The sequence below is a fragment of the Rattus norvegicus genome, chromosome 2, assembly GCF_021556685.1.
Source record: "Rattus norvegicus strain SHRSP/BbbUtx chromosome 2, alternate assembly SHRSP_T2T, whole genome shotgun sequence".
Classification (NCBI taxonomy): Eukaryota; Metazoa; Chordata; class Mammalia; order Rodentia; family Muridae; genus Rattus; species Rattus norvegicus.
The window spans coordinates 170,622,824-170,636,623 of NC_141535.1; the positions used below are offsets into that span (position 1 = coordinate 170,622,824).

Here is a 13,800-nt window from a genome sequence, read left to right on the forward strand (position 1 = left end):
CCCCCAGTGAATGTGATTGCTGGGGGGAGGGCGGCAATGGGGGAGGATGGGGAGGGGAACACCCATCAGGAAGGGGAGGGGAGAGGGGGATGTTTGCCCGGAAACCGGGAAAGGGAATAACACTCGAAATGTATATAAGAAATATTTAAGTTAATAAAAAAAATGACATCATTCTTAAGAGAGACAGGTCTTTGGAAATAATCTGCTCCTTATATAAAGTATTCTTGCCTTTACTTGGATCCACTCATTGTGGAGCATTCTCTGCTTGAAGTTCAAGGGTGGGAAACTACTCTTTTATCATGTTATTAATAAGTATTTCTCTATTTGCAAGCAAAATTAATTGTTTAGACATAAATCCACAAATCATTCCAGCTGCTGACCTAACCTAATTCTGTCTTCAGCTCCAACTGTGTTCAAAATCTGTGATGTTATCATATGTCAACATAACTGATCTCAAGTACATTTTATACATAATTAAACCATTTGTTTATTTAACCGGTGGGTTCATTGCTCTCTGGGGCTGCTTATTTTAAAATGAATTAAAAGCTAACAGACAACTATAGAGGCAAAACAACAGCATACATACAAAGGAGACCTGGCACAGGGCACATGGCAGCCCAGACGTTGCCTAGAGCCATCAGCCAAATAATTCAACTGTCTCACATTGACAGGCAACAGAGAAAGAGAAAGTTCTTCGGCATTTGCTGAAAGAAAAACATCAAGCCCACAGCCAAGACCATGAGGAAGCTAGAAAGTGAAGTGTGTTAATTGCTCTAGAAACCAGCCGACCCTGCTCCTCCTGTGGGGCTGGAGGGGAGCCAAATCTCCAGCCAAATAAATCACAAACAACATATTTCAGTCATGTAAACTTTTAGACCACACAATTATCTAAGGAAATATTTGTGAGATAAAGATCCAATCCTTCATTGTTTTAGCAGATGGAGGTGAGATTTTAACTCCGCCCCTGTTAGTACAGCATTTTAATAAGTGACCGAGTGTATCTAAGAACCTCGCTTTAAAAATGTGGTTACGTGTATTTTGAAAACCAAGCCAAGAAATACAAGACCCATAAAATCCTGAGGCATATTAAATGACGGTTCCTTTTTCCTTAATCCACCACCACAAATATCAATTAAATGTAATTACATTAAATGGGTTCCCCCGAGAGCAAATAAAGATTTGCCAGAACACAAATTGCTACCCAGGTGAACAATATATAACTTTCCTGAGTACACAGACAAACGCAGATGGTATACTCCCAACACATGAATGTTGATTATAACATACGCAGTTTTTTCCCAGCTACCAAAGTGGCAGAGGGCCAAAGATTACAAGTAAACTGTGTGAGTTTGTCTTTCTTTTTACTCTGATGAGAGGATGAATACTTCATTTCATATTAATAATTGCTCATCAAAGGGCTATTAATTTGAGGCAATAATAAATAAATGGAATCTCCTAGAAGCAAATGTCGGAAATGGACTTGGAGGCTGGGGGCAGGGAGAACACCTTATGTGAGCAACTTTTTTTTTTGGTTCTTTTTTTTTTTTTTTTCCGGAGCTGGGGACTGAACCCAGGGCCTTGCGCTTCCTAGGCAAGCGCTCTATCACTGAGCTAAATCCCCAACCCTGTGAGCAACTTTTAAAGAAATTAAAAACAAATGTTTTACTGAGTTTACTGTGGGAGGCAGAACTGAATCCGTGCATAGGAAGGTAAGACAGGCATGATGAATTCGGTTTGTTGGCTGCACCAAGAACTAGCTATTCTGCCATATTGAAGTGAGGTCACAGATTCAGAGAGATGAACCACTCTTATTGTGATACGGAGCAGATAATCGAATGCTGAACGCAAAGACCTTAGTGAACAGCTTTTAAACGTCCTTTTGGAGACAGGGTAGGAGGAATGGGATGAGGAACTGTGGGAGGGCAGACCAGGAGAAGGATAGGGACTGGACTGTAAAAAATAAAAGTAGGGCTGGAGAGATGGCTCAGCGGTTAAGAGCACTGTCTGCTCTTCCAGAGATCCTGAGTTTAAATCCTAGCAACCACATGGTGGCTCACAGCCATCTGTATTGAGATCCTATGCCCTCTTCTGGCCTGCAGGCATACATGCAGACAGAAAGCTGTATGATGTATACATAATAAATTAATATTTAAAAAATAAATATAAATGTAAAAAAGGTGATCTCTTTGCTAAGGAAGGTGGGGAAGCCTTAAGCTTTGAACTTTGCTTCTCTTTCTGATGGATGGGGCGGACTTCCTTTTTCCTGTCATTATGTGATATGTAAGGTATGAATTTCCTTTGTCAGATGTTTCTGAGAGAAATGGAATTCATTTTTAGTGTGATGTGGACAGCCTTGAAAAATAATCAATTTAAGATCGAATGTACTGATATGTCAGTATTTTTAGTCTCTGCCCTTTCTAAAGTCATCAAAATAACAATCTAAAAGCAGAATCTTGGAAACAGAAACATTTTTCTTTTCTTATTGCTCCCACCCTTCAGATTGGAATCTCTCTGTTCTGCCCGCCCCCAGAACTGGTGTTCACAGGAAGAATAATCCAGCTTGAGATCTGGGAAGCAAGACAAGCAAGCAAAGGGGAAAGTTTGAAATTGCCTTGATCCCCAGTGTTCTTGGCTAGGAAATGTCAGGAGGAAGCACAAAGAATCACCCTATTACTGATTCTAGTCTTCACTATAAACTTCAAACTCTATTACTGAGGCAGAACTCATCCAATGACATACACATTGCTGTGTGCGTAGGCATCCATTACAACCCATCCTAGGTCCTGAGTCCATGGAGAGTTTCAGAATGAACTCACTGGGTGCTTGGCTCAGGAGCTCACCTTGCAGGGATGCCTAAAATATTCTACACAGCTGACTATCAATGGTTCTATGGAGCTAAAGCTTGGGAAGACAAAGGACCACCCTCGAAGGTATGAAGGGGCAAGTTCTCTTGGATGCCAGTTTCCTCTCCCTCTCTCCTCTCCTCCTCCCCTTCCCCTCCCCCTCCCCCTCTCTGGCTCTGTCAGCCAGGTTCCTCTGGGATGAAGTGGTACACAGATGGATTCCCAAGAATCATTTTTCTTATTTTCATATGGTCCTCAAGTACTGCTCTCTCTGCCTCTCCTCTATCCATCCATACTTGTTAACTTCAAAGTTTCTTCCTTTTGTTCTACAATCTGGTCAGCTTGTGGGCAGTGAATATCCATCCCAGGATAGGAGCTTCATTTCTCCTTTCTACCCTACTTTTCCTAGCTTCTTCTCTCACTCCATGCCTTCCTTTCATGTTTTTTGTAGAAGGCCTCAAAGAGATAGACCCTAGTGCTTAGTCCAGGGCACCTTACCTACCCTGGTCTAAAGAAGGCTGAGATTTATTTGTTGGTGGTTACCCCTGTTCCTCACTCTCTCCTCTGTCTCCTACCAGAGGACAATCATTCTGTTCAATACAATTTGTCATGTTTATGTATATTCCTAGGAAATTTATAAATTACTTGTTTATATGAAACTTTTCATTTACCTGAATGCCACTGCATGCTACAATGCATTCTACTGTATGCTGCCTTTGTGTCTTCTGTCATTTTTTTCTCAGCATCTAATTTGCAATGGCTCATGGGTTGCTGTTACAAGACGCACAGTACTTCATGACTTGTATCTGCCCCATACCATTTGGTTGGCTTCTGAATGTGGGCATCACTATCAACCTTTCACCCCAAACAGCACTCAAATGAGCATCCCTGAAGTCCTTGGAAGGCCTCTGTATGGCCACATGGGAAGACTTATTTGGGAGATGAGCTCAGTTAGTTCAATAATACATCCATGCTGTTCCCCAAGACTTTGTCCACTGACGTTTCCACCTGTGGCAGACTGGGTTCTTCTAGCTTCACTTCCACTGTAGCATCTGGTATGTGGGGGTGATAGACTTAAAAACAAGTACCATATTTTTAAACATAGAAGAAACCTTATACTCTCTAGCCCATAGCTTCCACAATTCTTTCCAAGTTTCAAAAAGAAATGATATTACACATTTTTGAATACAGAAGGGAGTCCTTTCAGAAAGAACTTGATAATGTTGCTGTTAAATTGCAGGAGTAATGGAATAAAATTTAAACTATTTTGAGCTAATTGGTCCCCACGTATGCTGGATTATGAGGAATGAAGAGATGATTATGGTGTCTGGGTCAATTTTGGAGATCCAGTGAGAAGATGGCTTGGGGTGGCTCCCTTCTTACCTATTAGATGTTAGTCTACTTTGTTTCTCAAAGCTTTGCCTTCCCCTCCTTTCCAGAAATGCCCAAAAGACCCCTTTTGTCACAGCTCTGCTTCCCACAGGATAGAAGTTCCTGGAGGGTCCTGTCTCCTTCACCTAAACTCCATGGAGCACCTTGAGGGCAAACCCATCCTTCCCTTTAACTTAATTTGTATCAGTTGGTTGCCCCCTTTTCATTGTTGGATGGGAGAGCTAGAAGTAGCTCTCCACCACTAAAACACTGTGCACCCTAGAGAAGGAGGGAAAAGCCTAGCAAAAGGCATCCTTCCAAGTCAGTATGCATAAGAGTGTTTCTGCAGGGCAGCTGGCCCAAGTACACACACACCTTCCTTCCCCGCCCCTTCTGCTCCCCTCTGAGCCTTCTCCTTCATGGCAGTCTAATGAAGGACTGGGCTTGGAGTGGAGGTCCCCTGATTACACACAGATCTATACGTGCACATACCAAAGAGAAAATGCATATAATCATATTAAGGCAGTTTGTTTTCCTATCTCTCTAGTTTATAGTGATGTAAAGTTGACAGTTTCTAGGCATGGCTTTCCCTAAATAAGCCCTCCATGTTTTTCCTGGATGTGAAAGACAGTATTCACAGCCAGAAAAGAGCACTTGAGAAATTCTTGGGGACTGAGTGGTGTTTCGGGCCATCTTCCTTGCTTAACAATCAATGAATAACTCGTCAAAAAGTGTGATTCCACCTAATTAAAATCAGCAAGGCAGTCTATGGAATCGAAGCCATGCGAACCAAACTATTTGGATCACAGAACTCAGACATCCGATAGCTCCAGCCTGAGCCAGTTGCCTTCCAAATGTGACAGAACAATCACTTGCACTGTGGAGCCTGCTCAGTATTTCCCCTGAAGCTCACACCTCCCTGTGTCAAGTCTGTGTTCACACAGATTTGCTGTAGACACTGACAACACAAAGCAGGGCCTCTGATGCTCCATTCATTTGAAGACTCTTTTCAAATAAGAGAGCATTTGTGCTACGTGTATGCTCACGAAGAAGAGTCTCCACCCAGAGCTGTTGGTGCAAGGTCTTACCCAGACAGTATCACACTGAGGTTGATCCTCAATTTGGCATAACTTTTAAAATGGAATCAGCTTTATTGTTAATTCAGAGACCTCCTTGGGTTGAGCATAGTGGTCCAGACCTGTCTAGGACTAGGACTCTCTTTTGCCTTTACCTCTGACATTGTTCAATATCCCCTGTCATGATTTCACTTTCTCAAATCTTTGAGTTCCTTAGAAGAAAGATAATTTAAGGGCAAAATCCACAAAGGACTCTTCCAAATCAAATGGTCTCTATTTTCAATAAACTGAGTTATTCAGATCAGCTGAGAAAAATTGCACTTTTAAAAGAATCAGACAAGTGCTGTGCGGTGACAACACACTTTTAGTCTCAGCACACAAGAGGCAGAGGCAAACAGACCTCTGTGAGATCTGACCAGCCAGGTCTACAGAACAAGTTCTAAGATAGCCAAGGCTACACAGAGAAACCCTGTCTCAATCCCCCCCCCACTGCCGTCCAAAAAAATTAGATAAGCATACTTTTAGAAGACCTCCATACTTGTGAATTGAGGTATTCCATGCATTTCTATGCCATGGAGTTTTCTCCAAGTGACCTGAGCCAGTTGGGGATCCCTGCCTACAATGAGCGGGGTGGAACCCTTTGCTCATATACAATGGTATTCCAATCTCAAGTCATTGACTTCTTGAAAACAAAAGGACAGATTAGCCATGGCTGATTGGGCATGGTTCACTGGAATAAGTCGTGAAACCATCCGATCCTAGATGGTCATAGGTGCCTATGGAAACACATCGTTTTGTGCAATGTAAAAGATTCATTTTTAAATTGTTTTGAGAAGAAAGCTGTGAAAACATTATGGTAGACATAAAAGGGGAGGCCTGATGACCCCAGAAATTTACTTTAAAAGTAACAGCTAACAAAGATCAAGTAGTTACTACTATTCTCAAATATTGAATGCAATAGCCCTCAATATTATCAATTTCCTCACTTCACTGATGAGGATTCTAATGTGCAGAACAATTGAGTAAGTTATGCAAAGTTACACACCTTGACTAAGGCCGCATGATTCTGGAGTCACTTAATAAGAACCTTCTAGTTTTTCTCCCAACATTGCTTTCTCTCTTTGTGACTTGTTTGGAAGATAGCTTCAGGAAGCAGAAACCCTGTGTTTGACTCTGCTCACAGAAATAAACTTTGTTCTATGATGCACCTTGGAATCCAGCACCAGGTAGAACTCCAAGACCCCTGCAATAGAAGCAGAAAGCACCACCCCCTTGTCTACCGTGGTTTTACCACCTTGGAAGGAGAGACTGTGACAAAACTGTATGCTTCCCATCAGGGTGAATCCACTCCCAGAGACAGGCAGAGGAGTCTGTGAGAGCTCTGGAGGCCCAGCATCAGTCAGTGGCTTCATGGTTCTCTCCCCAGGCCTGGGGCCCTGAGCGTGAACATGGAAGGCTGTAGGAAGTGGTTCAGTTCTCAAGCCACCTGGACTAGTTCTCACCTACTTCCAGAGTGGCTGCTTGGAAGAGTGCTTATCATGCCTTCCTCTCTGGAATCTATAGGGAGAAAGCTAGGAGGTGAGGAGTCAGAAGAATTTAGGAACCCAGCTTCAGAAAGAACAGCTCAACTACAGAGCCTCGGTATGCCATTGCCACCACCAGGGGGCAGCCTTTGGCCCCACGGAGGGGGACAGTGCTGTGGCTCCTACTGCAGCACTTCTCCATCATTCCAGTGGGCCACTGCACTGAATCCAGACCTTACATCACCAACCTCCCAGGATGTCCACAGGGCACTTGGCCAGGACAGAGGGTACATCTTCTATCTCAGATCTTTCTTTCTCAGGCCTTGTCATGGTTTGAATATGCTTGGCCCAGGGAGTAGCACTATGTGGAGGTGTGGCCTTATTGGAATAGATATGTCACTGTGGGTGTGGGCATTAAGGACCTCATCCTAGCTGCCTGGAACTGAGTATTCTGGTAGCAGCCTTCAGAGGAAGATGTAGACCTCTCAGCTCCTCCTGCACCGTGCCTGCCTGGATGCTGCCATGTTCTCACCTTGATGATACTGGACTGAACCTCTGAACCTGTAATCCAACCCCAATTCAATGTTGTCCTTATTAAGACTTGTGTTGGTCGTGGTGTCTGTTCACAGAAGTAAAACCCTAAGACAGGCCTCTACTAAGAACAGATCTGAGTTTGATTTTGCTTCGTGAATTGGTCGGTCCTTCCTTCTTTTCTTCTCCCCTTCCTTCCTCCCTTCCTCCCTTCCTTCCTCCATTCCTTCTTTCTTCCTTTCTTTACTTATTTTCTTTTTTCCTTCCTTCTCTTTTTTTCTTTTCTTTTTATATTTTTGGACATAGGATCTCACACTATAGCCTAGTCTGACCTGTAACTCAGTACAATGAATAACATCATATTGTCTCTAGAAAAAAAATAAGCTGGCCTTGAACACATGATCTTTCCCTCACAACCCACTCCTTATTTTATTGCTTTAAATCATTGTACAAATGGTGTGTGTGTGTGTGTATGTGCGTGCGTGCGTGCGTGCGTGTGTGTGTGTGTGTGTGTGTGTGTGTGTGTGTGTGTGACTGGCTTTACATGGGTTCTGGAGATTCAAACTGAGGTTCTCATGCTTACCCATAAGTATCACTCTCAAAGCTACACGCTAGTCCACATTAAGTCAAGTATTTTCTCCCTACAGAGGAACTGCATAATCCTACCTGGGGCCCAACATCATTTTCTCACTTAACTAAAAATCATGTAAGACTGAAATAATATTGAGTAAAAGTGGTTCTATAAATACTTGCGGTCCTTTGTTCTGTGGGGTTCCTCATAAACACACAAGCTTGCTTGTGCTCTTTAAGTCACACATATAAGCTGGAATGAACATTTGGATTCATAGTTTCAATCATAAAATCATATGGGATCAAAAGAGGCACCCGCAGTGCTCACAGTTACTCTAGTGGTAACAGCATGACAGATGCACATATTTTCCCAAGGAAAGTATAATACCTTGCACTGACTGCAATGGAGCCTTCTGTCCTGGAGGCCATATAAAATGTCCCTCCAGTTTCCAAATAAAAACAACTGCACCGTTTTCACCCAGTGTTGTTAAGCATATTGACTGATCCTCTTCCTGCAGTCACCTCTGGTCTGGAAGTGATTTGGTTTCTTATGATCCAGTTAAAGAGGAATTATCTGTTTTGCTTTCCTTGTTCTCTTTAGCCACACCCTCTCTGAGGTCATGAGATCATCATCATTCGCCATCATGTTGGAATTAGAGATGACTAAAAGCAGTTTACTTGTCATCCCTGCCACATTGGGTCCACCAGCCAGGATTAGATTCCTGTAGATGTCCTAGGATGTAAAGAGGCTTAAAAGAAGGGACAGAGCAGAGGGCTTCCTCATCTACAAATGTTAAAATGGGCGAGCAACCAGTGTGGTAGTCCACACTCATGCAGTAAAGATAAAAGGGGGTCGGGGACACAGCTAAGTAACCAAATGCTGGTCTAACACATATCAAGCCCAAAGTTCAAAACCCAGTACTGTTGGGGGATCTTTTCCTGATTCCTTTGTTTTTGGGGGAGAACTTATTAAAGGGGAAAGAAACCACAGGTCCAAAATTTTCTAGGTGGTTGTGAAATAGATATGATTCTTAAAGGTTAACCGGAGACCCCCTAGTCCTTCCCTGGACTAAGAAAGCAAACACAGTTTTAACTGCACATCTCTTATGTGCACATGTTCCTTCTGAGTGTACTTGAGATATTTCAAACCTGCCAACTCTTCATTGATCTATACAGTTTTGCAAGTTTGCAGCCTCTGGTGAAGGTCAGAGTGTGTTTCTGCTCGTTTGAAAAGGAAGACTATGAAGTCCAGGACCTCTGCCTTAGCTCCAGAACTTGGTGACCCAGTTATCCGAAATGTAAACTGGAAAGATTGGTGAGACCTCCTCAGAGCCCCAGGGGGTGAGGGTGGGTATAGGAAGGCCACACAACCAAGGCAGATGTATTTTAATTTGAGCTCACACTCCTTATCCTATAAGTTTTCTTTAATCAAAATGACTTAATGTGAAATAGTGCACAAACCCATGGATTAACTAAATATTGGGGATTAAAAATCCCCACAGTATGGACTCATTTGCCACCACAGTAATTGTATAACTTTCTGATATTGGAACCTTTGGTTTATTTTATAAAGAGGTAATAGCTTATCTAAGATTTTGATAAACATATGATCCCATCTATCCCAATAGTTTCTCTGGAGTTTTGGGTCCACACACGCAATACCTGAAATTAAGTAATGATAATTCCATTTTCAATATTTCACACATCCTCACCATTACTTCTTGTCACTTTGTGTGATCCAGCCGATCAGCTCTGAGTGATAATAATGGTTTTGGTTTGTATTTGCTGGGTGCAGCTGTTCACCAACATCCATTTCAAAAGACATGGCGCTCTCTCTTCATCATCTTTCTCCTCCCAGCTACTGCCAAAACTTGCAGCTTTTTTTTTCTCTCTAAAATTTGAATAAAATTGTCCTCAAGTTTCCTTCCATTTCCAAAGTATTTTTATTAATGAGACTAAAGATCAAAGTGGAAGCTTTTATTTCCATGGTAACCATAGCCAATGTCTTAAATACCTTTCCTGTTGCTTAGATAAATTGCCTGATTAAAGCAGCTTATGGCAGAGAGGCAAGACAGCCACAGATGTAGGAGCTTGAACCAGTTGGTAACTCTGTATCCATAGAAGCTCAATGCTTGTGCTCAACCCACTTTCTCCTTTGTAAGTAGTCAAGGATCCCAGCCTAGGGGGTGTGTCACCCACAGTAGGCAGTTCTTCCCACTTCATTAATCTAACCAAGACAATCTCCCACAGGCCCCTCTCCCAAGTGATCCTAGATTTCATTAAGTTGACTGTTAAATATCACATGCCTGCCATCATAAAATGATATACTACACCTACAAATTTATGGAGGACATGGAAAACATTTGCAACAGGTAAATAGATACATTCATTATTCTAGTTGTGGGGGTGGCATTTCGGCTGTATGTGTATGTCTGAACTCATCAAATTGCATACATTAGACATGGAACTTATTGTATGTCAGATATGCTCAACAGGGCTATTTGCAAAAGGTTCCATTTATTGTAGGAGAGCCGTGGGGAGATAAGGAAGATGCAGAGATAATACCTCTGTGCTGGGGAAGGTAAGGGGAGTGAGTGCTGGGTTAAGGGTGGGAAAACAGCGTCTGTGAGAGCAGTCTGGGGTGAGGATGGCACTGGAAAGGAACGTGCAGGTGTGCACTGGGAGGAATAGGCAGGAAGTGGATGCACACTTCTCGGGGAGGGCCCAAGCTCTGTGGTGCCTGAGAGGAAAAGGTGGGTGAGGAGTCATCGAAGGAACAGGGGAGAAGATGATACTTGACCCACTTGGAGTCCAGAGAGTGATTGCCAGCTGGAAAGAAATGAAACGTGAAAATCGGAAGACGGAGATGAACCAAATATAAATTTAATAATAAGAGAGGGGGACCACTAGGAACAATAACAGAAATAAAGAGGGGAAACATGAGAAGAAATGTGGAACATGGAGATTTCAGCCAAGGGAGAAGCCATTTCTAGCCACATGTCTGGGAGTAGGAAGAGTGTGTTTGGTGGAAGAAGAAGAAAAAAGGCTGTAGAGTTCAGATATCACTGAAGCTTCTCATAAATGCCTCATAAATGGCTGTATTAATTTCATGGCACTCGAAGGGCTCAGAACACATTCTTACAACATCCCGGAGCTAAACTCTGAGCACTAACTGCAAGCAGCTTTGCTTCACAGAGCTAGCGCCCGTGTGCGCGCACGCGCGTGCGCGCGCACACACACAGACACACACACAGACACACACACAGGCACAGACACACACACAGATACACACAGATACACACAGAGACACACACACACAGACACATGCACAGACACACACACACACACACACACACACACACACACACACACACACACACACACACCATCCGCTCAGCATTGCTTTACCTCGGCTTGCTCCAAGATTAGGAAGAAGTAACTCCAAACAGTTCTCACAAAGCCAAGGAGACTCCCTCTCTCTGTTAGGCCCTTGTGAACAGTGAGGGAAGCAGAAAATGCAGATTTCTGAGAGATGAGAAAAAACTGAAAGTGCAGAGGAGAAGTCGCTCTGGGGTATACGGAGAGCGCTCTGCGGATCTGAGCTATTAGGTGTTTCAGGAGCATGACAGCTTGTTCTGGGTAAAGGAAAACAGGCCTCCTTCTCTTCAGTTTGTACTCACCATGAACTCCATGTTCACCAAGACAGACATGGTGAGAATCTGGGGGTGGGGTGTGAGGGGAGCATGTGGAGCTGAATAGATTAATGTCCTTTTGAGGCCTGAAGTTCTTTTTACCACAAGCGTCTATGGACTCTGTCACAAAATTTATCACTTTTTCTCTTTTCAAAATAATGATGAACTAATTTACTTTCCTTTATTTATGATAATGATATTTTTTTTGCCTTTGCCAAAAGAGTTTTTTGGTGATGAAGAAAAATGCAAACTTAAGTCGCTTGCACAAGGCCACCCAGCACTGCCTCCAGACAACTCAGAGAAAAGACGGCATGATCCAGAGCTTTGTTCTGTGGCCAGCCGCGGCTGGCAAGAGAGTTCTTTCCTGACAGAAGACAGGGTGCCATCAGAGTTCCTTTCTGGAAAGTGACTGATGGAGATGACTTTGGACCGATCCCCTACAGAAATCCCTCTCTTCTTGGGTTAGACTCTTCCTCTCTCCACCATAATAGAAGAAGAAAGCACAAAAACAACAATGACCAAGCAGCGGGCTGGAGTCAGAGCGCTGGGAGGCGCTGCCGAACTGGCAAAGGAGAAAAGCATGATGCTCCTCCAGAGGTTGGTGTCAAGGGTGCCTTTGGTTCCCTGACTCTTGGGAAAAAACGGAAAACCAAGGCGTCACACCTAGCAGGATACGATGCTGCATTCCTCAGGCCCTGGTTTCTCCTGTGACAACAGCCCTTCCTTCTAGTCTCAGACAGCCTCCTGGAGCTAGCCCTACCAGCCAGCACTCTCCATGCCAGCAGGACTGTGTGAGTCCTTGAGCCCTCTCAGGGGCTTTTCAATGTAGGCAACACTCGTCTTCTTACCTTTCCTTTGCCTCCCCAGGACAGCCCACACATCACTCCCACCATATAGCCTTTGGGCTATCACTATATGCCCATGTCTTCCCTCTCTGGATTCCTCGCACACCCAGAATCCCACTTGAGGAACAAATCTCCCTCCCACTTGTGTTTTGCTTAACGAAAAGCACACATTTCACAGTCCTGGTAGGGTAGTGACCCAGAAAGCCAAGTAGGTATCTCTTGGCTAGTGTTTTCCTCTGCGTAGGAACTCTTGAGTTGAATTGGTTCAAGCTGCACAGTGAGGACGACAATAAACAAAAGCAAATGCCTTCCCACACCGTTATCACCGTTCTGCTGCTGAGGCTACAAAGGAGGTGGGCAACTCTCCTGCCAAAGTTTCCATTCTGCTCAGTCTTGGGGTCAAACAACAGTGCACATCTGGTTTGCTTTAGCCTTATCAAACGGGGGATTTTTTTTTTCTCTTTGATACTTGCTGGTATAAAAATTTGCCTATGATTTTGAAGAAAACCATGAGAATGGGTGGCATATTCAAGCCAGTATTCTCAGCCTCAGAACGCCACTACCTTCGCATTCGCCCACTATCTACTAAAACATCCGTAATTACCACGTAGCTAGCTGCCTTGTGTGCTATGCTGGCCCTGGCAGCACATGGGTGAAGCAAGTAAACAAATGTTTAAAATCTACGCTAATGAGTGGATTGTGTTGTAGAATTCTAGTTTCAATAAAATAATAAAGACTCTACGGGGAGCTGTCGAAGGCAGGTAAGGATACCTCCTTCTGTCAAGTGCAGTTTCTGCCTGTGTGTGGCACACTGTTCTACACTCTAGGTACTCTCCCAACATCCAGGGCCCAGGTGAAACGTCCCAGGCCACTATGATTTTTTTTTTTACTCTGACCTAAAGAACACAAGGAAGCAGTTAGCCTGCACCTTGTGTCACACGTGTTCTGGTGACATGTTAACTGTCTGATCAGATAAGCTCTTCCCGGCCCCATGCCTTTCATCCTCGCTTGGGATTACTGGACTCCGACTGCTTCACTTTCCAGTCGGTTGAGTCACCAGACAGGGAATGGAGAATACAAGTCATTAGTTTGCAGATAATTTGATACTGTACATGGTCCTTTCAAACGTTTCTTCTGTATTTATATCTTGGCAAAGGCAGACAACATTGTTTGCAGTTCTTCTATTGTCTTGCCAGCTTCTTTTCTTTTTTCTGGAAAAAATCAAAGAAAATAAGACGCAGGATGCATCAAGCCACAACTACTTGGCTCTCAAGCTAGAGGGTTTTTCTACTTTCCCCCACCTCATTCCCATTTCACTAGCGCTCTCTCTCTCTCTCTCTCTCTCTCTC

At 43.6% G+C, this 13,800-nt stretch overlaps 1 long non-coding RNA gene across 1 annotated transcript in view; it reads right to left on the reverse strand.

The window, feature by feature from the left end:
• Positions 1 to 9,841: 9,841 nt before the first annotated feature.
• LOC147996318 (uncharacterized) overlaps positions 9,842 to 13,800 on the reverse strand; it is a 63,004-nt gene continuing 59,045 nt past the window's right edge. The window contains exon 2 of the long non-coding RNA XR_015675926.1: positions 9,842 to 13,662. This is a non-coding gene — a long non-coding RNA (uncharacterized LOC147996318). The remainder of the gene's footprint in view (positions 13,663 to 13,800) is intronic.